This window comes from Armigeres subalbatus, chromosome 2 (assembly GCF_024139115.2).
Source record: "Armigeres subalbatus isolate Guangzhou_Male chromosome 2, GZ_Asu_2, whole genome shotgun sequence".
Classification (NCBI taxonomy): domain Eukaryota; kingdom Metazoa; phylum Arthropoda; class Insecta; order Diptera; family Culicidae; genus Armigeres; species Armigeres subalbatus.
Window position 1 is genome coordinate 16699782 of NC_085140.1, and position 26122 is coordinate 16725903.

Genomic DNA, 26122 nt, shown 5'->3' on the forward strand with positions numbered 1-26122 from the left:
GTGCATTTTTTGACAGTTTTGACATTTAGATCAGCAAATATCCCACTATTAGTTGCTCATACTTAGTTAAGACTATAAAAACGTTTGTATGGGAGTAAACCAAAGATAATTTTTAGCACCAGTGTAGGACAACACTCTCGCTGATCGGGGTCAACAGGATTTGGGGTTGGTGGTTCACCTCTCGTTGAAATCGTCTCCAGTCGGCACCTGCATAGCAGCGGAATTTAACTGGCTTTGACTGTTCAAGATGAATTAGTCTAATGGTGAAAGACACCGGAAGACATCAGATGAGAGGTCATACAGCGTCACCATGTTTTGGTTGAAGTATCCAGTGAGGTTGAGGTAGGACAAGATTGGTGATCAGGATCCTTGTTGTTGACGGGTTTCCCACGGTCGGTAGGGATTGAACGTAGAAGGAGTCATGAAAATGGATGAAAAATAATTGATAGCTGCTTCTTGAAACAGTAATGTTGCTGCTTTACTTGCTCAGAGCAGTCTCCAGTAAATGAGGTCCACCAAGTCTCCTGTGACAAAGAAGGGTGTAGACGACTGGTTCGAGTCCATATAGAGCGTCTCCTCGCCCCCGGGAAATAAGCGGCAATCAAGTGTACTTCTCGATTCATCGCCTTGTACTGAAACACCTGCTACCAATGATCGTGGCTGGAATGTTAATCCTTGGTAAATTTTAGCCCAATGCAGATGGTAATTAGAACTTCCTCCTCCTCTTTAGTATTCATTTGACGCATTATCAAACGGACGCAATGAAATAACTGTGACAGAAAGGAATGTTTACTTTGCAAACCAAGTTTCTGTCACAATCCCTTTACCCAACATTATGGTGCCCAAAATTCGAAAAAATTCTAGCCTTTTGTTAAAAACCGATTCGCCATTCCAGTCAATCACATAAATCGATCGAAGAGTTCTCTCACCAAAGCTAAAAAATCCCGGACATGGTGAATAAATTCGAATCGTTGATATCTTTAGCCACCAGATAACTTGAGCGCAAGATATCGACGATGGTCGTCTGATACGGTAGTGACGGGGTCTTGGTGTGGTATGGAAGGAGGGGGTGCCAGTGGGTCAGGTCGAGCAGCAGTTCTTCGTTTTTAGCTTTCATTGCTTTCTTACTCTTTTTCTACAGGTAGTTTTAGAGATGGATAATCACAAAAGTTGGCTGCTACAATTTGCGGCTAACGGATTAGGATTATGCGTGTTTCATTCACGATTGTATCTTCTGCGCAGTTCGGCTTTTCTGGGAGCGAACATGAAGTCGATAGATGCTTTTCGCCACATTTGACACACAGAGGTGATAGATTGCAGTTTCTCATACCATGTCCAAAACGTTGACAACGATGGCACTGAACCGCATCCGAAGATCGTCGTTCGTAGTAACGCCACTTAACGATGACGTTGAATAATGCCTTCACTTTTTGTAGTTCCGCCAGTTTGATTGATCCTTTTGTGAAGTGTAGGAGATACATAGCACTTTTTTCCAAGCCTTCAACCTTTTGGGAGAAAAGTTTTACTTCTGTAGCTTTTATACCTTGTGCTGCCAGCTCAAGCTCCAACTCTCTAATGTCGTAATACGGCAATCCTGAAAGGATTATTTTAACCGGTTGTTCCGCAGCGGGTGTAAAGGTGTAGAACTCGGTATTGCTATTTTTTAACGCAACTACGGCATGACGATATTCCTTTCTTTTCATCCAAATTGCAAAATAGTTGTTGAACACCTGTTTTGACTTGATTAAAGGGCGGTAAGACGCACGGCTATAAAGCAAGACCATGTTGAGGGTATTAGTTCGATTCTCATGCCGGTCTAGGCTATTTTCGGATTGGAAATTGTCTCCACTTCCTGGGTATAAAAGTATCATCGTAAATAGCCCCCATGATATAATGTGAATGCAAAAATGGTAACTTGGCTTAGAAACCTCGCAAATTATAACTGTGGAAGCGTTTAATGAACACTAAGCTGTGGGAGGCGGTTTCTGTCTCAGTGTGGGACACGTAATGCCAACAAGAAGAAGTACAAGAAGATATCTGCCCGTTTTGATTTGTTTTCTATTTGGTATTTTTCCCTGCCGCACATTTCAGGCCGACGGATAATTTTCGGTGAAAAACGGGACAAACGCGCTTGCAAAATAGGACATGTCAAAAAACCTTGTGATAAAACAAGAGCTGGGGAAATTTCAAAATTGATACGAATTTTCATTTCTTCCGTGCAAGAAATTAGAAATATTTTAGAATGAATCATTCATCACCATAACTTTCTATTGTATTGGTTAGTTAGGAAAATACTAAACTACAAATATTTCACTCTTCAAGGAGATCCTTCGTAGCTTAGGGGTTAATTAAAGCAACAGTCTAGCGTACTGTAGGGTCGTGGGTCTGAGTCTCACCGATGGTGCGGTTACCTCCAACACATTTTTTCAAATCATTATTCTCCACACAATGGCATATTAGTTTTCATATCATTGCAAATTAATGCCTAAGTTTAGATGGTTGAATCCCCGGAACATAGGCAAATTAACTCTCATTTAACTGAATAAACAATAGTCAAACCACCCTGCCCAAGGCCGGTTTTAGTACTAGAAGGCCGTTGTTAGTTTCAAGACAAAAATGTTAAAAGACAAAATGCGAAAAGAGCAATAGGGTTTTGATTTCTTGTGCCAAACAACTTTTTTCGTAAGTGAATAATAGGCGGAAAAAAATGTTAGGATAAGAATAATAAGAATCTCAAGCATGAAAGAACATTACTGAAATGTAATTTCAATTATTTCACATGAATATGGTTGGCGCCCCAGAACAAAATGTCAAATCTAATCAATTCACAGTCCAATTTGACTTGAAATTGATTTAAAATGACGCTTAAATGTAGTTTTAAACTCGGGAATCTTGTGGTCCATTGGTTTATTTGATTTTTTGGTCAAGTGCTCCTAAAAACGGGACTCATGTACTTTCGTCGCAAAAGAAAAAACTCCTGAGCGATTGACGAGTAGTCTGGTTTATAGCTTGACAGAGAGTCCGGACATTTCCGCCCGATTGCGTTTTTAAATCGGACGTTTTTTTTTTCACAATGGAATCACATAAATCTTGTCCATACACATGGTAACGAATTTTGAGACAAGTTCCTGATGTGTGAATTGCCTTTATAGTAATGTGCGGACTTTAAATCTTAAAGTATTTAGTCCGACTAAATTTCCTTTGACGAAAAACCGGTTTGAACTCTGATTTTTGTTCAGTTGATTTATAAATTATTTTTTCATGCCGTCCTTTGCCAGTAGGTACTTTGTTAAGGCTTGACCATCTGATTTTTCGCGAAAATGAATTGCTCACTGGGTTACTAATTCCGTTCAATTCACTGATGAAATTGATCAAATTTTAGTGCCTCCGGAATACAGAAAAAAAAACAATTGAAATGAAATTGTGGCGAATAAATCTCCTGGAGAAGCAATATGTTGTCATTACTATGAAAAAAAAACTCTTAAGAAAAGTCGATCAATTTAAAAATACAAATTTGCATAGATAATCGTCTTTAAAACAACTCTAATAACATAACTTTCTCACAGTTTTTAATAACATGTTTCTGTCCTTTTTTCTTTTTTGTTGAGGACACTGACTCTAACGAAGACACAACAAAACACTTTCTTTGTAGGTATTTGAGAGCTAGATTCCGGCCCAAAAACTTTAATAATATTGGCAGCTCACAGAATCAACGAAAAACGGACAAATTAGTGGATTTACGACTTACGACGAGATTGACAGACGGACAGCAATGTGGTCTTAAACGGGACTGTCCTGTTAAACATGGTGGCACATAGGGTCAGCTTCTGGCTTATGAGCTTTCCTCGCACCTGTTTTGTTGTTTTTTTTAGCGGATGGTGATCGGTGGGATACGTAGGGTAACGGCTGTATTTTTGGACTAGTTTCATATTTTGGACCACTCTAGCTGAATTTTGCATTTTATCACACAAAACCAAATAAAACATGCAACATTTAGATTTCTGGACAAAAAGAAACTATCCATAAGTGGTATTCTCCAGACGAGCTCTTTCTTATAAAATATAGCCATTATTAAGAATATTTTCATGTATTTACCTATTCTAGCTAGATTGTGACCAAAACCAAGACAACATAGTAAAATGGAATTTAACTTTCAAAAGCTGTGGGTTTATCGTAGGTTATTACATTTAAAATATGTGGAATGATGTTGTTGACGTATTTGAACCTAATTGCTAAGCAGTTTTAGGTTTGAAGTATAATGATTGTAAGTTTAAAACAGTAGCGAGGCATGTTCAAAATAGGTTCAATATTCATTGAACCAAACATATTTTGGACATATCTTCTTTTAAGTTCTAGATCTCTTTAAATTTCGCTTCATTTGCTACCAGAGGTGGATGTCAAGATTGAAAGCTTCGTATCTTAAAAGTAAATTAGTGGCAACACAATAATAATAATAAATTTTATGTTTTTACCAACCATTGGCTTCTCTAGTATGAGTTAGTTACAGTTCATACCGAATCTATAAATTACCGTTCATTGATGTAAGTCCTAAACCAACATGTAACTGTTTTAATTATTTCCATGCGTAAATAGTTAAGAAAGCTCCAAGGACAAGAACCAATCTTTACTAGAGCTATCCGTCCGTGTTGCTTGCCAATGAAATAGAGTTCTGGGGTTTACGACGTTTCGTTTGGAGAAAAGAATGTGCAAGGAGCAAGGAAGAACCGAGCAACCCACTACTATCAAGGATGCAAATGGAATAGATCATCGATAAACTACATAAAAATAAGGTAGGGTAGGGAGTGACCAGGTGCTCACATGGATGACCATGGGCTGCACGTTTGTTTTGCTTTGATGACGGGTACCGAGTGGTACTGAAATTGACCAGTTTCACCACCTGTAGTAATTGGTATTGTTTCTAAGCTTTTTGAGTGCTGGCAAATGGTATAAGTTACCAAAGACTTTAAGGATGACACAAAAAATGCTAAAATCACTAACCGAATATAATATATAGTAACATACAAATTTTGTGCTAGCAATTCAAAATTATTCGAGTGGTCCAACATATGTTAAATGGGTGGTCCAAAATTAAAACAGGTGGTCCAAAATTAAATCATAAGATATCTTCTAGAATTTATGATATTTTGGTTCTTTCGGTGGGATTTAGAACCATTTTTACACACAAATCCAACCTAGCACTTACCACTTTTTAGCTGCATAGGAATTGATCAAGATTTATTACAAAAATCTAACTTTTATTCGAAAAAACGATTCGTCCATTCTCCTAGCGTGGTCCAAAATACCTCTTTTATCTTATCTTCTTCGGTTTGCGTGGCGCTGCCGTCAGTTTATGGATCAAAGTGAGTATCGGCATATTTTCGTCGAGTGTTAGCATTCCGTAGTCGTTATCTACAGGGATGTTGCCAATAACTTTCGATTATCGATGCCGGTACAAGGCTATCACTAAAGTGGTGGTCACTGAAGTTAGTGATGTTTGATCCTTTCTGCTTAGAGTACACGAGGTTTGTCTTGTGGAGTTGAATGCGACAGAGGTTCTTCAAGCGCGAACCATAAACAAATTCATCTTTGAGGTTCGGTATAACATCGAGTTTTGTATTTCAAGTGTTTTTTCCGGATGCAGGTCGACTGGAGGCGGTTTGCGGGCCGCATTACATTCACCCTATCTTCAGGGCTTTACTTTCCCCAGGGTGGCGGATCGCGAACAAAACCGTTTGACATAAAGACAAAAATTGAAAAATCGGAAGCATCCAGGTTGTTGTGAGACCAAAAGTAGAGAATTGCCAGAAAAAAGGAAAACAAGACTCAATGCTGATAAATCCCAAGCACTTTTTTTCAAAAGAAAACGAAGCCCTTTAAAACTGGTTGCTGAAAATGTTGCTGAATTTGGACCCATATCATCTAGCTGAGGACGTCCACTGGATGGCTAAAATGTGGAAGAACTCAACGACTGGTTCCATCGAGTTTCACTAAAGTTTCAATAGTTGCATAACTCCAGCAAACCTTTGCTTGGTTACAATTTAACCTCAGATATTAGAATAAGTCATTTTGTAATTTCTGAGGCTTGTTTGTAGGTGTTTCCACTTGTAGACGCTCAATATTACACTGATGAAACGACAAATTGTTTTTTTTTTAAGCATTAGAAAGCTGGTGCCAAGAAAAATGTTATTTATATTCTTACCCTTTTTCATAACTCGAACGCGGTTACCGATCGCATTACTTCGAGAAAATCTGTTTACATTATTAAAAGATGTTGACGGTTTTTTTTATTTTTCATGTGCACACACACAGACATATACACACACACACAATATAGGGACAGACAGACATTTGTTCAGTACAATGAGCTTTCTGAGTCGATTGGTGATATCATCATGGATCTCCGATTTTGGAGTGAAATTATAGCCTTTCTGTACAACTTTGCTGTAATGAGAAAGAGATAAAAGGTCGACCAAAATCAACCAGGCAACAGGTTGCGGCGGTAGCAGGCACCGGACTACTAAGTAAGCGGATAAAAAAATCCGAGTTCAAATGACGCCTGTTGAACATCATCCATCTGCCTGCAAAGTTATTTTTCATTTGTTGCATTATCCATGACCTGCTCGGCAAATCCTAACAAGTAGCGGTTAACCGTGGCGGACAGCGCGCTATCGATAGACTAATCTTTGGTTTTATTCTAGGAATTCAGTTGGGGTCATTTGTTGATCAAATTTCATTTTTGATCAGATACTCTGCCGTTGTGAAAGCGAGATGAAGCAAAGCTAAGCTTATGAACCCATTGAAGGGCAAATTCCTTTGGGAACGTTAATCACCGGTTTATATTTCTGGATTCTAAAAGGCGTTTTCAACTACTGGCAAGCTTACTTCAAAATTGCGTCGAAACCGACTCGTTTTTCGTTGGGAATGTAACAAATGTTCAAAATTGAGTTATGGACACATACTTCAACGAATGAAGATTTTGTTACATTAACATCTAATAACTTCTGACGAAGTTAAATAAGAGTGGGTTATGGATATGTGTTTTAATTAGTTTTCAACAAATTGTCACCTATATGGATTCTGCATTATGCGTTTGACGTTCGGTTCTTGGCTACTCTTGTTCAATCTCAACGTGAGGTTAAATAAGAGGTTATGGATACGTGTTTTACTTAGTTTCAAAAAATTGTCACCTCATGGATTTGCATTATTGTTTTTTTTTTACGATACACTTTGTGTATGTTACCTATATGGATTCGCATTATGCGTTTTTCAATGTACTCGTGTCTAGTCCTTGACGTTCGGGTTCGGCTACTCCTGTTCAATCTCAACGTGAGGTTCAATAAGAATGGGTTATGAATATGTGTTTTACTTAGTTTTCAACAAATTGCCACCTATATGGATTCGCATTATGCGTTTTCAGTGTAATCTGTGTCTCGTCTTTGACGTTCGGCTATGGCTACTCTGTTCATCCTCAACGGGGATGAATATGTTTACTTTTTTCAACAAACTTCCAACTAAATGGATCTGCATTATGCATTTTTTACAATGTACTTTGTGATTGTCACCTATATGGATTCGCATTATGCGTTTTTCACAGTGCACTCTGTGTTCTGCTTCTGTTCGTCTATTGTTACATCCTCTGTTTGTGACTCTCTTTAGTCCCTAGCTGAATGCGTGTGAGTCTACATAATTGGCTTCCCTAAATGGTTCCATTCTCCTTTCCAACTTCACTTCCTCTTCCTTTTCCTTTTCACTCTTTTTCCGTCAGGTAAATGATGAGAAAGGCCAGTGAAGGCGATGGCACAAATTCTCCAAATTGAGAGGGAACGTGCCTCCTGAGCCGACGTTCTGATACCTGATACCATTGACCTTTATTTTCCACTTTTTATGATAGTCCTCAATTGCATCCCCGGTAACGCTGGGTAAACACCTTTGCATGGTGTGTTATGGTGTAAGATCTACCACATTGTCACATTGTCAGCTACAGGCAAATCCTGACCCAACGAATACCTTCCCAATATGCAACCTGCGGGTAAGAGGTGTCACTGAGTCGGGGCCTCTCGTTAAGTAGGTATACACAAAAACTGCCCTCCCTCCCAAGTTACGGTGAAGATGGGCGGCCAGGAGTAGTAATCCTCATGCTTTGTGATTTTATCTCTTGAAATCAAGGACCACACCCACCTTGATTTCTGATAGCAATCTGAATAAGGATTTCAAAAAACATGAGTATCACTATTGTCCAATCTACGAAGTACACGTAACTATGCTGCAATGCTAGTCCTCAATTGTATCCTGATCCGCTTGAAGTTTGGTAATTAGCGATGAAACCGGTGTCATCGGCAAAGAGGAAGTATTTAACGTCGTTTAGCATCACGAGATTCTGGAAGATGTTATACAAAGATCAAAGTGTGGGGCTGAGAACACCTTGTGGTACTCCAAAAGAAACAACTTTCCGGTCCGATGCATGTCCATTAACTTTCACTTGATAGGAGCGGTTTTGAAAAGAACGAATAATTTTCAGTAAGTACAAGGAAAAGTTTCTTGAAGCATTTTGTAGAATTGCCTCCTGCCAGACGAGTCATATGCTTTCTCCACATCCAGAAGAACCATGCCCGAAGATTTCCCTAACATGAAATTGGTTCGAACCTTTTACCAACCGCACCAATTGATGGGTAGTCGAATGACCTCTTGAACCCGAATTGTTGATCTGGAATACGGCTTCCAAATGCTGATCGATGCGGTTTAAGATAATGCGCCTGAGAAGTTTGGTGAGGGTTGGCAGTAAACCAATTGGTCTGTAGTTCGAGGCTTTTGCTTGGTCCTTTTTGTTTCGGATAGCTACAACTACTGCATCCCAGAAGTATCCTAGTCGTAAACAAGCGGAAAAGATCTTAGAGAGAAACACGTGACTTTTTCTATGGTCTCTTCAGTACACAGTTCCTAATTTGGTCGTGACCGGGCGACTTTTATCGATTTAAGCTTGGCAATGATCTCCTTTGGACGAATCAGCCATGGATGATCATTTGTCAGTTCTGGTCTGCTCTATGCGGTTGATTGATCGCTGCAATCTATTATCGTCGTATTTGGTTGGTGGAGAGTCAACTGGAGTGTTTTCACTGGAGGTATTTTCAGCGCGCGAGCTCCAGTGGCTCTGGCGTGCATTTTTTGACAGTTTGACAGACATTTAGAACATTCAAATATCCCTCATTAGTTGCTCTTACTTAGTTAAGACTATAAAACGTTTAGATGGAGTAAAATCAAAGAGGAGAATTTTTAGCACCGAGTGTAGGACAACACTGCCGATCGGGGCCAACAGATCTAGTTTGTGTTCACCTCTCGTTGAAATCGGCTCCAGTCGGCACCTCGTACATAGCGGAATTCGGTTTGACTGTCGGGTGGAGATGTTAGTCTAATGGTGAAAGATACCGGAAGATGATCAGATGAGAGGTCATTCAGCGTCACCGGTTTCAGATATTGGACAAGATCAGATCCAATGTTGACGGGCTTCCACGGTCGTAGGGACGGAACATAAAGGAGTTAGGAAAATGGATGAAAATAACGGCTAGCTGCTTCTTGAAACAGTAATGTTGCTTTATTTGCTCGCGAGCAGTTCCAGTGTCGATGAGGTCCATTCAAGTCTCCTGCGATAAAGAATGTGTAGACGACGAAATTGAGTCCATATAGAGCGTCTCCTCGCCCCGGAAATAAGCGGCAATCAAGTGTACTCTCGATTCATCGTTTGTATTGAAACACCGCTGTTTCAATGATCGTGGTTGGAATGTTAATCTCGGTAAATTTTAGCCCATTGCAGATGGTAATTAGAACTCCTCCTCCTCTCTTAGCATCATTTGACGCACGGTCAAACGGACGCACGAATAACTGTGATGTAGAAAGGAATGTTTATTTTGCAACCAATTTGCTCGTCACAATCCCCACTCAACATTATGGCGTTCCAAAATTCGAAAATTCTAGCCTTTGTTAAAAACCGATCTGCCATTCCAGTCAATCACACAAACGATCGAAGAGTTCTCTCGCCAAAGCTAAAACTCGGACATGGTGAATAAATTCGAATCGTTGATATCTTTACCAACGACAACTTGAGCGTAAGATATCGACGATGGTTTGTTCGATACGTGTGACGGCCCTTGGTGTGGTATGAAGGAGGGGGCTGGTGGGTCGGGTCGAGCAGCAGTTCTTCGTTTTTAGCTTTCATTGCTTCTACCTTTTCAAGGTAGTTTTGTGAGACGGATAACCACAAAGTTGGCCGCTACAATTTGCACAACGGATTAGATTGTTTCATTTACTGTATCTCTGCGCAGTTCGGTCTTCGGAGCGAAAATGAAGTCGATAGATGCTTTTCACACATTTGACACAAAGGGTGATAGATTGCAGTTTCTCATACCATGTCCAAACGTTGATAACGATGGCACTGAACCGCATCCGAAGATCGTCGTTCGTAGTATCGTCACTTAACGATGACGTTGAATAATGCCTTCACTTTTTGTAGTTCCGCCAGTTTGATTGATCCTTTTGTGTGTAGGAGAATACAGCACTTTTTCCAAGCCTTCAACCTTTTGGGAGAAAAGTTTTACTTCGTAGGTTTTATAGCTTGTGCTGCCAGCTCAGCTCCAACCTCTAATGTCGTAATACGGCAATCCTGAAAGGATTATTTTAACCGGTTGTTCCGCAGCGGGTGTAAAGGTGTAGAACCCGGTATTGCTATTTTTTAACGCAACTACGGCATGACGATATTCTCTTCATCCAAACAAAACAGTTGAAACACCGTTTTGACCGATTAAAGGGGCGGTAAGACGCGCGGCTACAAAGCAAGACCATGCTGAGGTTGGCGATTCTCGGTGCCGGCAGCCATTTCGGATTGGAAATTGTCTCGACTTCCCTGGGTAAAGTATATCATGCGCCTCATGATATACGAATGCAAAAATGGTAACCTGGTTAGAAACCTCGGTTAATAACTGTGGAAGGCTTAATAAACACTACAAGCTGTGAGGCGGCTCTGTCCCAGTGTGGGATGTAATGCCAATAAGAAGAAGAAGAAGAAGGCCCGTTTTGATTGTTTCATTTGGTATTTTTCCTGCCTAATATTTCAGGCTGACCAGATAATTTCGGTGAAAAACGGACAAACGCGCTTGCAAAATAGGACATGTCAAAAACCCGATAAAAAAGAGCGGGGAAATTTCAAAATATGGGCTTAATTTTCATTTTCCGTGCAAGAAATTAGAAATATTTTAGAATGAATCATTCACCACCATAACCTTCTATTGTATTAAGTTATGGAAAAGGTTTTAAACTACAAATATTTCACTCTTCAAGGAGATCCTTCGTAGCTTAGTTAATTAAAGCAACAGTCTAGCGTACTAGGGTCGTGGGTTCGAGTCTCACCGAAGGAAAGTGGTTACCTAATACATTTTTTCAAATCATTATCTTCCAAATGTACATATGAGTTTTCATATCATTGTAAATTAATGTCTAAGTCGGATGGTTTAATCCCGGAATATAGGCAATTAACTTTCATTTAACTGAATAAACAACAAATCCTCTGCCTAAGGCCGGTTTTAGGCATTAGAAGGCTAAGAAAAAAATAATTTCAAGATAAAATGTTAAAAGACAAATGCGAAAAGAGCAATAGGGTTTGATTTCTTGTGCCAAATCCCTTTTCATGAATATAAGTGGAAAAAATGTTAGGATAAGATAATAAGAATCTCAAGAAGGAAAGAAATTAATAAAATGTAATTTCAATTATTTCCGAATATGGTTGCCTGAGAATAAATGTCAAATCTAATCAATTCATAGTCCAATTTGATCGAAATTGATTTAAATGACGCTAAATGTAGCTTAAACCTCGGAATCTTGTCCATTGGTTTATTTGATTGGGAGCCCATGTGCTCCCAAAAAAACGGGACTCATGCAATTTCGTCGCAAAAGGTAAAAAATTCTGAGCAATTTATAGTCTGGTTTACAGCTTTACAGAGTCCGGATATTTCCGCCTGATTGTGTTTTAAATCGGACGTTTTTTTTTTCATAATGGAATCTCATAAATCTCGTCCATACACATGGTAACGAATTTTGAGACAAGCCCTGATTGTGAACTGCCTTATAGTACGTGCGGACCTTAAATCTAGATTTAGTCGACTAAATTTTCCTCGATTTGAAACCGCCTTGAACTCGATTTTGTTCGTTGATTTATAAATTATTTTTCATGCCGTCCTTTTTTACAGTAGGTACTTTGTTAAGGCTTGACCTGATTTTCAGAAATAATTGCTCCCAAGTTACTAATTCCGTTCAATCTACTGATGAAATTGGTCAAATTTTAATGCCTCCGGAATAAGCAGAAAAATAATTGAAATGAAACTGTATGAATAAATCTCCCGGAGAAGCACATGTTGTCATTACTATGAAAACCTTAAGAAAAGTCGATCAATGAAAAATACAAAACGGCATAGATAATCGTCTTTTAAAAACAACTCTAATAACATAACTTCTCACACTTTTTAATATGTTTCGTCCCTTTTCGTTGAGACACTGACTCTAATGAGATACAACACCTCTTTGTAGGTATTTGAGTTTAGATTCCGCCTAAAACTTAATAATATTTGCAGCTCTTTGGCAGAATCAATGAAAAACGGGACAAATTTGGATTTACGACGACGACGAGATTACGACGGACAGCACAAAAGGTCTAAAAACGGACTGTCCTGTTAAATACGGTACATATGGTCAGCCTAAGCCATGAGCTCTCGCACCTGTTTTGTTGTTTTTTAGCGACGGTGATCGGTGGACAGGTAACGCTGTATTTGACCGCTCATATTTTGGACCACCTATTGTTTTATTTTATCACACAAAACTAAATAAAACATGCAACATTTACATTTTATTGCAAAAGAAACTATCCATAAGTATCTCCTACATTTGTTTCTTATAAAAATAGCCATTATTAAGAATATTTTCATGTATTTACCCATTCCAGCTAGATTAGACCAAAACCAAGACAACATAAAATGGAATTTAACTTTCAAAAATAAGTTTATTTGTACATACATTTAAAACATGTGAATGATGTTGACGTATTTGAACCTAATTGAAGCAGTTTCAGGCCTAAGCATAACATTGCAAGTTTAAAACAGTATTTGAGGCATGTCAAAATAGGTTCAATATTCATTGAACCAAACATATTTTGGACATATCTTCTTTTAAGTTCTAGATCTCTTAAATTTTTGCCTCTTCTTACCAGAGGTGAGCCAAGAGCTGAAAGCCTCTTATCTTAAATGAGGAAAAATAATAATAATAAATTTGTTTTTACCAACCATTTATTTCTCTAGTATTATTAATACAGTTCATACCGAATTTATAAATTACCGTTCATTGATGTAAGTCCTAGAAAATGCTTTAAACCAACATGTAACCATTTTTCGCTCACTTCGATTGCCGCGGGAAAGTTGGTTTCCTCGTTTTCTTTCATATATCCGAGCTTATTTGCGCCACTGGCAATGCGGTACAAATAAATAAATTACCAACATGCAGATAATATGGTGGTTAGGGTGGTTAAAAAATCGATTTTGCTCCACAGTGCTCATCCGATTCTTTATCATCATGTTCTGAGTGTCCTCTGAAAGCAAAAATCGATTTTTTGAACCACCCTAATGGTGGTGTAGCTAGAATGGACGCATCCCTTTGGCTATTATTCTAGGTTCGAGTCCTGCCGTGGCCATAACATTTTTATAATTTTTCAGCGATAATTCTCGAGAAAAGTGAGTGAGAGGTAAAAGGACAAACGAAAAAGGATTTTCATCTACTGCTAATGGATTTTCGTTTATCTTCCGGGCTAGCTCCAGGGAAAAGATTGGTAGGTTAGTGACGTTCCTCGCTATAAACAACGGAAATAGATTCTCCTGGTCCTACAAATGCTTGCTTTGGTTGTCGAAAACCCCTGTTCTCTACCGATTATGGGACGGAAAAAGTCCTCTCTACCGACCTGAGCGAAGCGTCTCCGATAACAATTTTTACGTCATGCTTTGGGCACACTCCATAGGCTTTATCAAGACATTCATAAAACGTGTCCTTCACGTCGTCGGATTTATCGTTTGTTTGCGGGTAAAACGTTGATTAGGTTGTACTTGGCGAATTTGCCTTATCCTCGTATCACACAGATGCGTTCGCTAATTTCCATCGCATCACTCGCATCATACTTTATGTATGTGATGTTAATTAGAATGGTGAGACGTGAAATGTGGGTTTACAAACTGATTTCATAGCAAAAAGTGCTAGTGTCCGAAGTTTGAATTTGCATGGTACTAGGAGCAATTTGATTTCGCAAAACTTTTGGGTACTGCTAATTTGGTACTTCTTCTTCTTATTGGCATTACATCCCTACACTGGGACAGAGCCGCCTCGCAGCTTAGTGTTTATTAAGCACTTCCACAGTTATTAACTGCGAGGTTTCTAAGCCAGGTTACCATTTTTGCATTCGTATATCCTGCGAGGCTAACACGATGATACTTTTTATGCCCAGGGAAGTCGAAACACTTTCCAATCCGAAAAATGCCTAGACCGGCACCGGGAACCCAGCCACCCTCACCATGTAGGTCTTAGCTTTTGTAGCCGCGCCGTCTTAACGCACGGCTAAGAAGGGCCCAAGGGCGTTATTGATATGGTTGGCGAATCTTAGCTTTTGGTCTAAACGTCAAGCCGAGGTACAGAAACTACAGGAACTTGTTGTCCACACACGTTGATTTGTCTGCGAGGAAGATTACGACGGCTTCGCTTTCTTGTGAAAAAGATGTTTGTGACTTTCCACCATTGACCTTTATTTTCCACTTTTTTAGTGATAGTCCTCAATTTGCATCCCCGTAACGCTGGGTAGACACCTTTGCATGGCGGTGTGTTACGGCTGTTCGGCTGCATCATTGAGAGTTGACGTAAAGTCAATATCAACTTCTCTCTCCACGAACAGCCCTAGATAGCCGTGTGGTGTCGGCAGCTGGTTATCTGGCTAAGAATAACATTACGGATTGCCTGTTCAGTGGTAAAGAAGTCCACCATACAGGTGACCCCTTTCAATTCAGTGGTGTGATGCGGCTTTGTATGCACCGTGCCTTTGGAATGAATGGTTAGGGGGTCTAATAAGAACCTAACTTGGCAAACTGAGCCCTGTGAAGCACCAGGGCCCCTCTCTTCAGAGTATTTTAGCCCTTCGCTGCACGCTAATAACCGGAGCTATGACGTAGTTGACTTTTAGCTTCTCCGAGATATTCGGCTGTACTTCTTATTCAACTTCTGTCATGCGAGGTTAAATAAGGTAGGGTTATCGAATATGTGTTTTAATTAGTGTTCAAATAAATTGTCACCCTATATGGATTCGCATTATGTCGTTTTATACAATGTAATAGCTTTGTGTATATTACCTATATGGAGTTCGCACTATGTCCTTCGTCCTTTTGACGTTTGGAAAACTTGGCTACTCTTGTTCAACTCTCAACGTGAGTGGGGTTATGAATAAAAGTGTTTCACTTTAGTTTTCAAATAAAATTGTCACCTATGTGGATTCGCATTATGCACTTTTCTGACAGTGTACTCTGTGTTTCGTCTTTGACGTTCAGCTTCAGCTACTCTTGTTTAATCTCAACTTGAGGTTGAATAAGGAGATTGGGATTATGAATATGTTTTTTCACTTAGTTTTTTCAACAAATTTTCACCTTTATGGATTCGCATTATGCGTTTTAAACAGTGTACTCTGTGTCTCGTCCTTGACATTCGGCTTCGGCTACTACCTTTGTTCAAGTCTCGACGTGAAGAGATTAAATAAAGAGTGGGAGTTATGGATATATGTTTTAATTAGTTTTCAACAAATCTTCGTTCACCTATATGGATTCGCATTATGCGTTTGACGTTCGGCTTCCTTGGCTACTCTTGTTTCAATCTCAACGTGAGGTTAAATAAGAAGTGGGAGTTATGGATACGTGTTTCTTTTACTTAGATTTTCAAATAAATTGTCACTTCTGCTAGGTTTGGCATTATGCGTTTTTTTTTTACGATACACTTTGACTGTATGTTACCTATATGGATTCGCATTATGCGTTTTTCACAATGTACTTCACTGTGTCTAGTCCTTGACGTTCGGGTTCAGCTACTCCTGTTCAGTATCTCAACGTGAGGTTCAATAAGAATGGGAGTTTTATGAATATGTGTTTTTACTTAGATTTTCAACAGAATTGCCTTACCTATATGGATTCGCATTATGCGTTTTCACAGTTAATAATCTGTGTCTCGTCTTTGACGTTCGGCCTGGCATACTCTGTTCATCCTCAACGTGAGTGTGGGGTTTACTGAATTATGTATTATTTTGCTGGTTTTTTCAACAAACTTCCATCACCTCTAAAATGGATTCGCATTATGCATTTTTTACAATGTACTTTTGTGATTGTCACCTATATGGATTCGCATTATGCGTTTTTCACAGTGCACTCTGTGTTTCTGTTTCCTGTTCGTCTATTGTTACATCCTTCTGTGTTTTTGTGACCTCTCTTTAGTCCCTAGCTGAAATGCGTGTGAGTCTACATAATTGGCTTCCCTACTAAAATGGTTCCATTCTCACTTTCTCCCAACTTCACTTCCTCTTCCTTTCCCTTTTCACTCTCTTTCCGTCAGAGGTAAATGATGAGAAAGGCCAGTGAAAACGATGGCACAAATCTCCCAAATTGAGAGGGAACGTGCCTCCTAGAGCCGACGATTCTGATACCTGATACCATTGACCCTTGTATTTTCCACTTTTATGATAGTCCCCTCAATTGCATCCCCTGTAACGCTGGGGTAGAACACCTTTTGCATGGTGTGTGTTACGGTGTAAAGATCTACCACGGTCACACATTGTCAGCTACAGGCAAATCCTGACCCAACGAATACCTTCCCCAATATGCACAACCTCCGTGGTACTTATGAGGGTGTCACTGAGGTCGGGGCCTCTCGTTAAGTAGGGTACTTAACACAAAACACTGCCCCTTCCCCTCCCAAGTTACAGCAGTGAAGATGGCGGCCCAGGGTAGTAAATCCCTCATGCTTTTGTGATTTTTTATCCTAGATTGAAATCAAAGGACCACACCCACCTTGGATTTCTGATAGCAATCTGAATCGAAGGATTTCAAAAAAAAAAAAACGCATGCCGTATCACTATTGTCCAATCTGCAGAAGTACCGTAACTATGCTGGCGTAATGCTAGTCCTCAATTGCATCCTGAGCCGCTTGAAGTTTGGTGGTTATTAGCGATGAAACCGGTGTCATCGGCAAAGAGGAAAATGTATGTTAACGCGTCGTTTAGCATCACGAGATCTGCTGTGAAGATCTTATACAAAGATCAAGAAGTGTGGGGCTGAGAACAGCTCCTTTGTGTGGTACTCCAAAAGAAACAACTTTTCCGGTCGATGCATGTCCATTAACTTTCACTTGATACGGAGCGGTTTTGAAGAAAAAGAACGAATAATTTTCTAAAGTAAGTACAAGGAAAAGTTTCCTTGAAGCATTTTGTGTACAAGAATTGCCTCCTGCCAGACCAGGAGTCATATGCTTTCTCCACATCCAGAAGAACCATGCCCGAAGATTTCCCTAACATGAAATTGGTTCGAACCTCTTTTACCAACCACACCAATTGATGGGTAGTCGAATGACCTCTCTTGAACCCGAATTGTTGATCCTGGAGATAATTCTTGCGCGGCTTTCCAAATGCTGATCGATGCGAGTTTAAGATAATGCACTCTGAGGAAGTTTGGTGAGGAGTTGGCATAAACTAAATTCGAGTCTGTATGATTCGAGGCTTTTGCTTGGTCCTTTTTGGTTTCGGGATAGCTACAACTACTGCATCCTACAGAAGTATCCTAGTCGTAAACAAGCGGAAAAAGATCTTAGAAATTGAAACACGTGACTTTCTATGTGGTCTCTTCAGTACACAGCGTTCCTAATTTGGTCGTGACCAGGCGACTTTTCGATTTAAAAGCTTGGCAATGATCCAAACTACCTCCTTTAGACGAATCAGCCATGGATGATCGTTTGTCAGTTCTGATCTGCTCTATGCGGTTGAATTGAGTCGCTTTGCAATCGTATTATCCGTCGTATTTGGTTTGGTGTGGAGAGTCAACTGGAGTGTTTTCACTGGAGTGTATTTCTTTTCAGCGCGCGAGCTCCAGTGGCTCTGGCGTGCATTTTTTTGACAGTTTGACACGACATTTAGAACATTCAAATATCCCTCTATTAGTTGCTCTTACTTAGTTAAGACTATAAAAACGTTTAGATGGAGTAAAATCAAAGAGGAGAATTTTTTGCACTGAGTGTAGGAAAACACTGCCGATCGGGGCCAACAGATCTAGTTTAGTGTTCACCTCTCGTTGAAATCGGCTCCAGTCGGCACCTGCATAGCAGCGGAATTTCGGTGTTGACTGTTCGGGTGGAGATGTTAGTCTAATGGTGAAAGATACCGGAAGATGATCAGATGAGAGGTCATTCAGCGTCACCGGTTTTGTCATGTCCAGCAGGTTATTGGACAAGATCAGATCCAATGTTGACGGGCTTCCACGGCCGTAGGGACGGAACGTAAAGGAGTCAGGAAAATGGATGAAAAAATTACGGCTAGCTGCTTCTTGAAACAGTAATGTTCCTGCTTTATTTGCTCGCGAGCAGTTCCAGTGTCGATGACGTGCATTCAGGTCTCCTGCGATAAAGAATGGTGTAGACGACGAAATTGAGTCCATATAGAGCGTCTCCTCGCCCCCGGGAAATAAGCGGCAATCAAGTGTACTTCTCCATTCATCGTTTGTATTGAAACACCTGCTGTTTCAATGATCTTGGTTGGAATGTTAATCTCGGTAAATTTTAGCCCATTGCGGATGGCAATTAGAACTCCTCCTCCTCTCTCAGCATCATTTGACGCACGGTCGAAACGGACGCACGAATAACTGGGATGGAGAAAGGAATGTTTATTCTGCAACCAAGTTTCTGTCACAATCCCCACATCAACATTATGGCGTTCCAAAAATTCGAAAAATTCTGGCCTTTTGTTAAAAACCGATCTGCCATTCCAGTCAATCACACTAACGATCGAAGAGTTCTCTCGCCAAAGCTAAAAACTCGGACATGGTGAATAAATTCGAATCGTTGATATCTTTACCACCGACAACTTGAGCGTAAGATACCGACGATGGTTCGTTCGATACGGTGTGACGGCCCTTGGTGTGGTATGAAGGAGGGGGTGCTGGTGGGTCGGGTCGAGCAGCAGTTCTTCGTTTTTTAGCTTTCATTGCTTCTACCTTTTCAAGGTAGTTTTTACGAGACGGATAACCACAAAAGTTGGCCGCTACAGTTTGCACAACGGATTAGATTGCGTGTTTCATTTACTGTATCTCTGCGCAGTTCGGCTTTCTTCGGGAGCGAACATGAAGTCGATAGATGCTTTTCACCACATTTGACACACAGAGGTGGTAGATTGCAGTTTCTCATACCATGTCCAAAACGTTGACAACGATGGCACTGAACCGCATCCGAAGATCGTCGTTCGTAGTAACGCCACTTAACGATGACGTTGAATAATGCCTTCACTTTTTGTAGTTCCGCCAGTTTGATTGATCCTTTTGTGAAGTGGAGGAGATACAACGCACTTTCTTCCAAGCCTTCAACCTTTCGGGAGAAAAGTTTTACTTCGGTAGCTTTTATACCTTGTGCTGCCAGCTCGAGCTCCAACTCACTAATGTCGTAATACGGCAATCCTGAAAGGATTATTTTAACCGGTTGTTCCGCAGCGGGTGTAATGGTGTAGAACTCGGTATTGCTATTTTTAACGCAACTACGGCATTGCGATATTCCTCTTCATCCAAACAAAACAGTTGAACACCCGTTTTGACCCGATTAAAGGGGCGGTAAGACGCGCGGCTACAAAGCAAGACCATGCTGAGGGTGGCTGGGTTCGATTCTCGGTGCCGGTCTAGGCCATTTTCGGATTGGAAATTGTCTCGACTTCCCTGGGTATAAAAGTATCATCGTGCTAGCCTCATGATATACGAATGCAAAAATGGTAACCTGGCTTAGAAACCTCGCAGTTAATAACTGTGGAAGTGCTTAATGAACACTAAGCTGTGAGGCAGCTCTGTCCCAGTGTGGGGATGCAATGCCAATAAGAAGAAGAAGAAGGCCCGTTTTGATTGCCTTCATTTGGTATTTTTCCTGCCTAATTAGGCTGACCAGATAATTTCGGTGAAAAAACGGGACAAACGCGCTTGCAAAATGGGACATGTCAAAAAACCTTGTGATAAAACAAGAGCTGTGGAAATTTCAAAATTGATGGGCTTAATTTTCATTTTCCGTGCAAGAAATTAGAAATATTTTAGAATGAATCATTCATCACCATAACTTTCTATTGTATTAAGTTAGTTGTGGAAAAATACTAAACTACAAATATTTCACTCTTCAAGGAGATCCTTCGTAGCTTAGTTAATTAAAGCAACAGTCTAGCGTACTGTAGGGTCGTGGGTTCGAGTCTCACCGAAGGGAAAGTGGTTACCTCCAATACATTTTTTCAAATCATTATCTTCCACATAATGTACATATGAGTTTTCATATCATTGTAAATTAATGTCTAAGTCGGATGGTTTAATCCCCGGAATATAGGCAATTAACTTTCATTTAACTGAATAAACAATAGTCAAACTACCCTGCCTAAGGCCGGTTTTAGGCATTTGAAGGCTAAGGAAAAATATTTTCACGAAAAAAATTCAAAAGACAAATGCGAAAAGAGCAATAGGGTTTGATTTCTTGTGCCAAATCCCTTTTCATGAATATAAGTGGAAAAAAATGTTAGGATAAGAATAATAAGAATCTCAAGAAGGAAAGAACATTAATAAAATGTAATTTCAATTATTTTCATGAATATGGTTGGCGCCTGAGAATAAATGTCAAATCTAATCAATTCATAGTCCAATTTGATCGAAATTGATTTAAATGACGCTAAAAGTAGCTTAAACCTCGGGAATCTTGTCCATTGGTTTGGTTTGATTGGGAGCCCATGTGCTCCCAAAAAACGGGACTCATGCAATTTCGTCGCAAAAGAAAAAAAATCCTGAGCGATTTATAGTCTGGTTTACAGCTTTACAGAGAGTCCGGATATTTCCGCCTGATTGTGTTTTAAATCGGGACGTTTTTTTTTCATAATGGAATCTCATAAATCTCGTCCATACACATGGTAACGAATTTTGAGACAAGCTCCTGATGTGTGAACTGCCCTTATAGTACGTGCGGACCTTAAATCTAGCCTTTAGTCCGACTAAATTTTCCCTCGATTTGAAACTGCCTTGAACTCGATTTTGTTCAGTTGATTTATAAATTATTTTTTCATGCCGTCCTTTTTTTACAGTAGGTACTTTGTTAAGGCTTGACCTGATTTTCAGGAAATACTTGCCTACCAAGTTACTAATTCCGTTCAATTCACTGATGAAATTGACCAAATTTTAGTGCCTCCGGAATAAGCAGGAAAAAAATTGAAATGAAACTGTATAAAAAATCTCCCGGAGAAGCACATGTTGTCATTACTATAAAAAACCTTAAGAAAAGTCGATCAATGAAAATACAAAACGACATAGATAATATTCTTTTAAGAACAACTCTAATAACATAACTTCTCACACTTTCTAATGGGTTTCGTCCCTTTTCTTTGTTGAGACACTGACTCTAATGAAGATACAATAAAACACTTTCGTTGTAGGTATTTGAGTTTAGATTCCGGCCTAAAACTTAATAATATTTTGCAGCTCTTTGGCAGAATCAATGAAAAACGGGACAAATTGTGGATTTACGACGACGACGAGATTACGACGGGACAGCACAAAAAGGTCTAAAAACAGGACTGTCCCGTTAAATACGGTACATATGGTCAGCCTAAGCCATGAGCTCTCGCACCTGTTTTGTTGTTTTTTTTTCGACGGTGATCGGTGGGACACGTAGGGTAACGGCTGTATTTTGGACCGGGCTCATATTTTGGACCACCTAGCTGAATTTTGCATTTTTATCGCACATAACTAAATAAAACATCCAACATTTCAATTTTATTGCAAAAAGAAACTATCCATAAGGTATTTCCTACATTTGTTTCTTATAAAATATAGCCATTATAAGGAATATTTTCACGTATTTACCCATTCCGGCTAGATTAGACCAAAACCAAGACGACATTGTAAAATGGAATTCAACCTTTAAAAGCTGTAAGTTTATTTGTACATAGATTTAAAACATGTGAATGATGTTGTTGACCTATTAGAACCTAATTGAAGCAGTTTCAGACCTGAAGCATAACATTGCAAGTTTAAAAACAGTATTTTGAGGCATGTTCCAAAATAGGTTCAATATTCATTGAACCAAACATATTTTGGACATATCTTCTTTTAAGCTCTAGATCTCTTAAATTTTTGCCTATTTGCTACCAGAGGTGAGCCAGCCAAGAGCTGAAAGCCTCTTATCTTAAATGAGGAAAATAATAATAATAATAAATTTGTTTTACCAACCATTTATTTCTCTAGTATTAGTTAATTACAGTTCATACCGAATTTATAAATTACCGTTCATTGATGTAAGTCCTAGAAAAATGTCTTTTAAACCAACATGTAACTGTTTTAATTATTTCCATACGAAAATAGTTAAGAAAGCTCCATGACAAGAACCAATCTTTGCTAGAGCTCTCCGTCCGTGCTGCTTGCCAATGGAACAGAGTTCCGTGTTCTACGATTATGTTTCGTTTGGAAAAAGAATGTGCAAGGAGCAAGGAAGAACCGAGCAATCCACTACTATCAAGGACGCAAATGGAACAGATCGGTAAACTACATAAAAAAAATATGGCAGGGTAGGAGTGACCAGGTGCCTACATCACGGCCATGGGCCGCACGTTTGTTTTGCTTTGATGATGTTGTACCGAGTGGTACTGAAATTGATTAGTTTCAACACCTTAGCAATTGGTATTGTTCTAAGCTTTTGAGTGCTTATAAAAATGTATAAGTTAACAAAGACTTTAAGGATGACACGCCAAAAATGCTAAAATCACTAATTTAATATAATATATAGTAACATAACTTTGCAAGCAATTCAAAATTATTGGAGTGGTCCAAAATATGTTAAATAGGTGGTCCAAAATAAAAACAGGTGGTCCAAAATTAAATCTTACATATCTTCAGAATTTATGATATTTTGGTTCTTTCGGTGGGATTTAGAACCATTTTTACATACAAATCCAACCTAGCACTTACCACTTTTTAGTTGCATAGGGAATTGATCAAGATTTATTACAAAATCTAACTTTTATTCGAAAAATTATTCGTTATCTCCTAAAGTGGTCCAAAATACCTCCCTTACCCTATCTTCTTCGGTTTGTGTGGCGCTGCCGCAGTTTGGTGGATCGGGGTGAGTATCGGCATATTTTCGTACACATCGTCGTCGAGTGTTAGCATTCCGTAGTCGTTATTCACAGGGATGTTTACAATAACTTTCGAGCTACCGATGCCGGCAAGGCTGGTCACTAAAGTGGTGGTCACTAAAGCTGGTGATGTCTGATCCTTTCTGCCTGGAGCACACAGTTTGTCTCGTGAGCGAGTGCGATAGGGGCTCTTCGGGCGCGAACCATAAACAAATTCATCTTGGAGGTTCGGTACAACATCGAGTTTGTGTTTCGCGTTTTTCCGGATGGTCGACTGAGGCGGTTTGGTGGCCGCATTTTGTTCACCCGGATCTTCGGGGGGCTTTACTTTCCCCAGGGTGGCGAATCGCGAATAAAACCGTCGGATATAAAGATAAAAATTGAAAAAATCGGAAGCATCCAGGGTTGCCAGACTAAAAGGAGAGAATTACCAGAAAAAAAGGAAAATCAAGACTAATGCTGATAAATCCTAAGCACTTTTTTTCAAAAGAAAACGAAGCCCTCTAAAACCGGTTGCTGAAAATGTTGCTGAATTTGGACCCATATCATCTAGCTGAGGACGTCCACCGGATGGCTAAAATGGAAGAACTCAACGACTGGTTCCATCGAGTTTTACCAAAGTTTTGTAATAGTTGCATAACTCCAGCAAACCTTTTGCTTGAGCACTTCAACCTGTGATATTAGAATAAGTCATTTTGTAATTTCCGAGGGTTGTTTGTAACATTTCCACTTGTATCGCTCAATATTACACTATTGAAACGACAAATTGTTTTTTTTAAGCATTAGGCAGCTGTTGAAATGTTACCCATATCTTTACCTTTTTTTCATAACTTTCGAACGCGGTTACCGATCGTGATTATTTCGAGAAAATCGGTTAAGGATTATTAAAAGAAAAGTTGACTATTTTTTTTGGCTTTTCATGTGCACACACACAGACATACGCACACACACACACAATATAGGGACAGACAGACATTTGTTCAGTACAACGAGCTGAGTCGATTGGTATATATCATCATGGATCTCCGAGCCTTCGATTTTGGAGTGAAATTATAGCCTTTCGGTACAACTTTGTTGTACGAGAAAGATAAAAAGGTTGAGCAAAATCAACCAGGCAACAGGTTATGGCGGTAGCAGGCAATCGGACTACTAAGTAGGTTATAAAAAAAACTTTCAAGTTCAAATGACGCCCAAGCTGAACATCATCCACCTACCTGCAACATTATTTTTCATTTGTTGCATTAGTCATTACCTGCTCGACAAATACTAACAAGTACCGTGACGGACAGTGCGCTGTCGATAGACTAATCTTTGGTTTTATTCTAGGAATTTAGTCAGACACCTGTTCACCAAAATTTCATTTTTGATCAGATACTCTCCCGTTGTAAAAGAGTGGATGAAGTTATGCTAAGTTTATGAACCTATTGAAGGTCAAATTCCTTTGGAACGTTTATCACTGGTTTATATTTCTGGATTCTAAAAAGGCGTTTTTCAACTACTGGCATGCTACTCAAAATTGCGTCGAAACCTACTTGTTTTCGTTGGAAACCAAACCAAAAATTGAGTTAAGGACAATACTTCAATGAAATGAAGATTTCGTTTAACAACTGATAACTTGAAGTTATCAAAAACTTAGTTAATCATAATAAGCTAAATTCCACCAATATCAACCAACAGAACTCGAAAAAAGTCAGAAACAACAACCAATCCCACTTTTTATAAAAAAAAAACTTGGTGGAATTTAGATCAATTATTCGCACTATTTCTTCTCCAACCGCAGGTCGGTGCTACTGATGGTGTTCAAAATTTGTGCCTTCGACAGATCGTTCATGGCGTAGCTCGGGAACGTCATCCCGGACGAGCTAGCTTCGTTGACATCGTTCAAACTGACCACATCGTAGATGGAATTAAACGTAGCAAATGTACCATCGAATATGTTGTTCTCCGATTTGGAGGACGTCAGAGAACTGCACGGACTGGTCGAGGAAGAGGAAGCTGCGTAGGGGAAGGTATCCAGGAGGAGCAAGTGGGGAGATTCATCGTTGAAGATGAGTTTCTGGTGCTGCAGGGGAGAAATGGATTTGGAAAGTAACGGACTGCCTTCGCTGAGGGTAGTCGTTGCGGTATGGAGGGAACCTACGCCGGTGGTGGCAGAATGGGAAGAATTGGTAGGGGTGTTGAAGGTGCTACTGCTATCAAACGGATAGTCTTCCTCTATGTTCAAGCTACTGATTGTGTTTGCGCTGCTGCTACTGTTCAAAATCGAATAGGTACACTTGACCGGTGGTGGGGCCACAAGACAGTCTACATCGCAGAAGGAGTGACGCGTCACTGCCGTAGTGGAGAGGTGAGGTTGATAGACCGCCCGAATGGGCAGGGAGTGTGCTGCAGCGGTTTGGGTACTACAGCTGCTACTGTCGCACTCTAGGAGTTTCGATCTACTATGGCTAGTACTAACTGAGTTACTGTTAACGCTATTGACACTAGTATTGCTGCTATAGGCATTGGCTTCAGTGAGTTTCGTGAAGCTACTGGTGGAAATGGGTACTGGGGCAGAGTTGATGGTACGGGGAGCGTTAGTGGTAGTAGTAGTAGTGGTACTGATGATGGTAGAAGTATTAGTTGTTACAATGGAGCTAGCGGATGTTTTCGCCGTTAGTATGGAGGGACCACAAG

The 26122-nt window shown here is 39.8% G+C and overlaps 1 protein-coding gene across 1 annotated transcript in view; it reads right to left on the minus strand.

Moving 5' to 3' along the window:
• LOC134217949 (PAS domain-containing serine/threonine-protein kinase) overlaps positions 1–26122 on the minus strand; it is a 75251-nt gene that overhangs the window by 13439 nt on the left and 35690 nt on the right. The window lies entirely within an intron of this gene.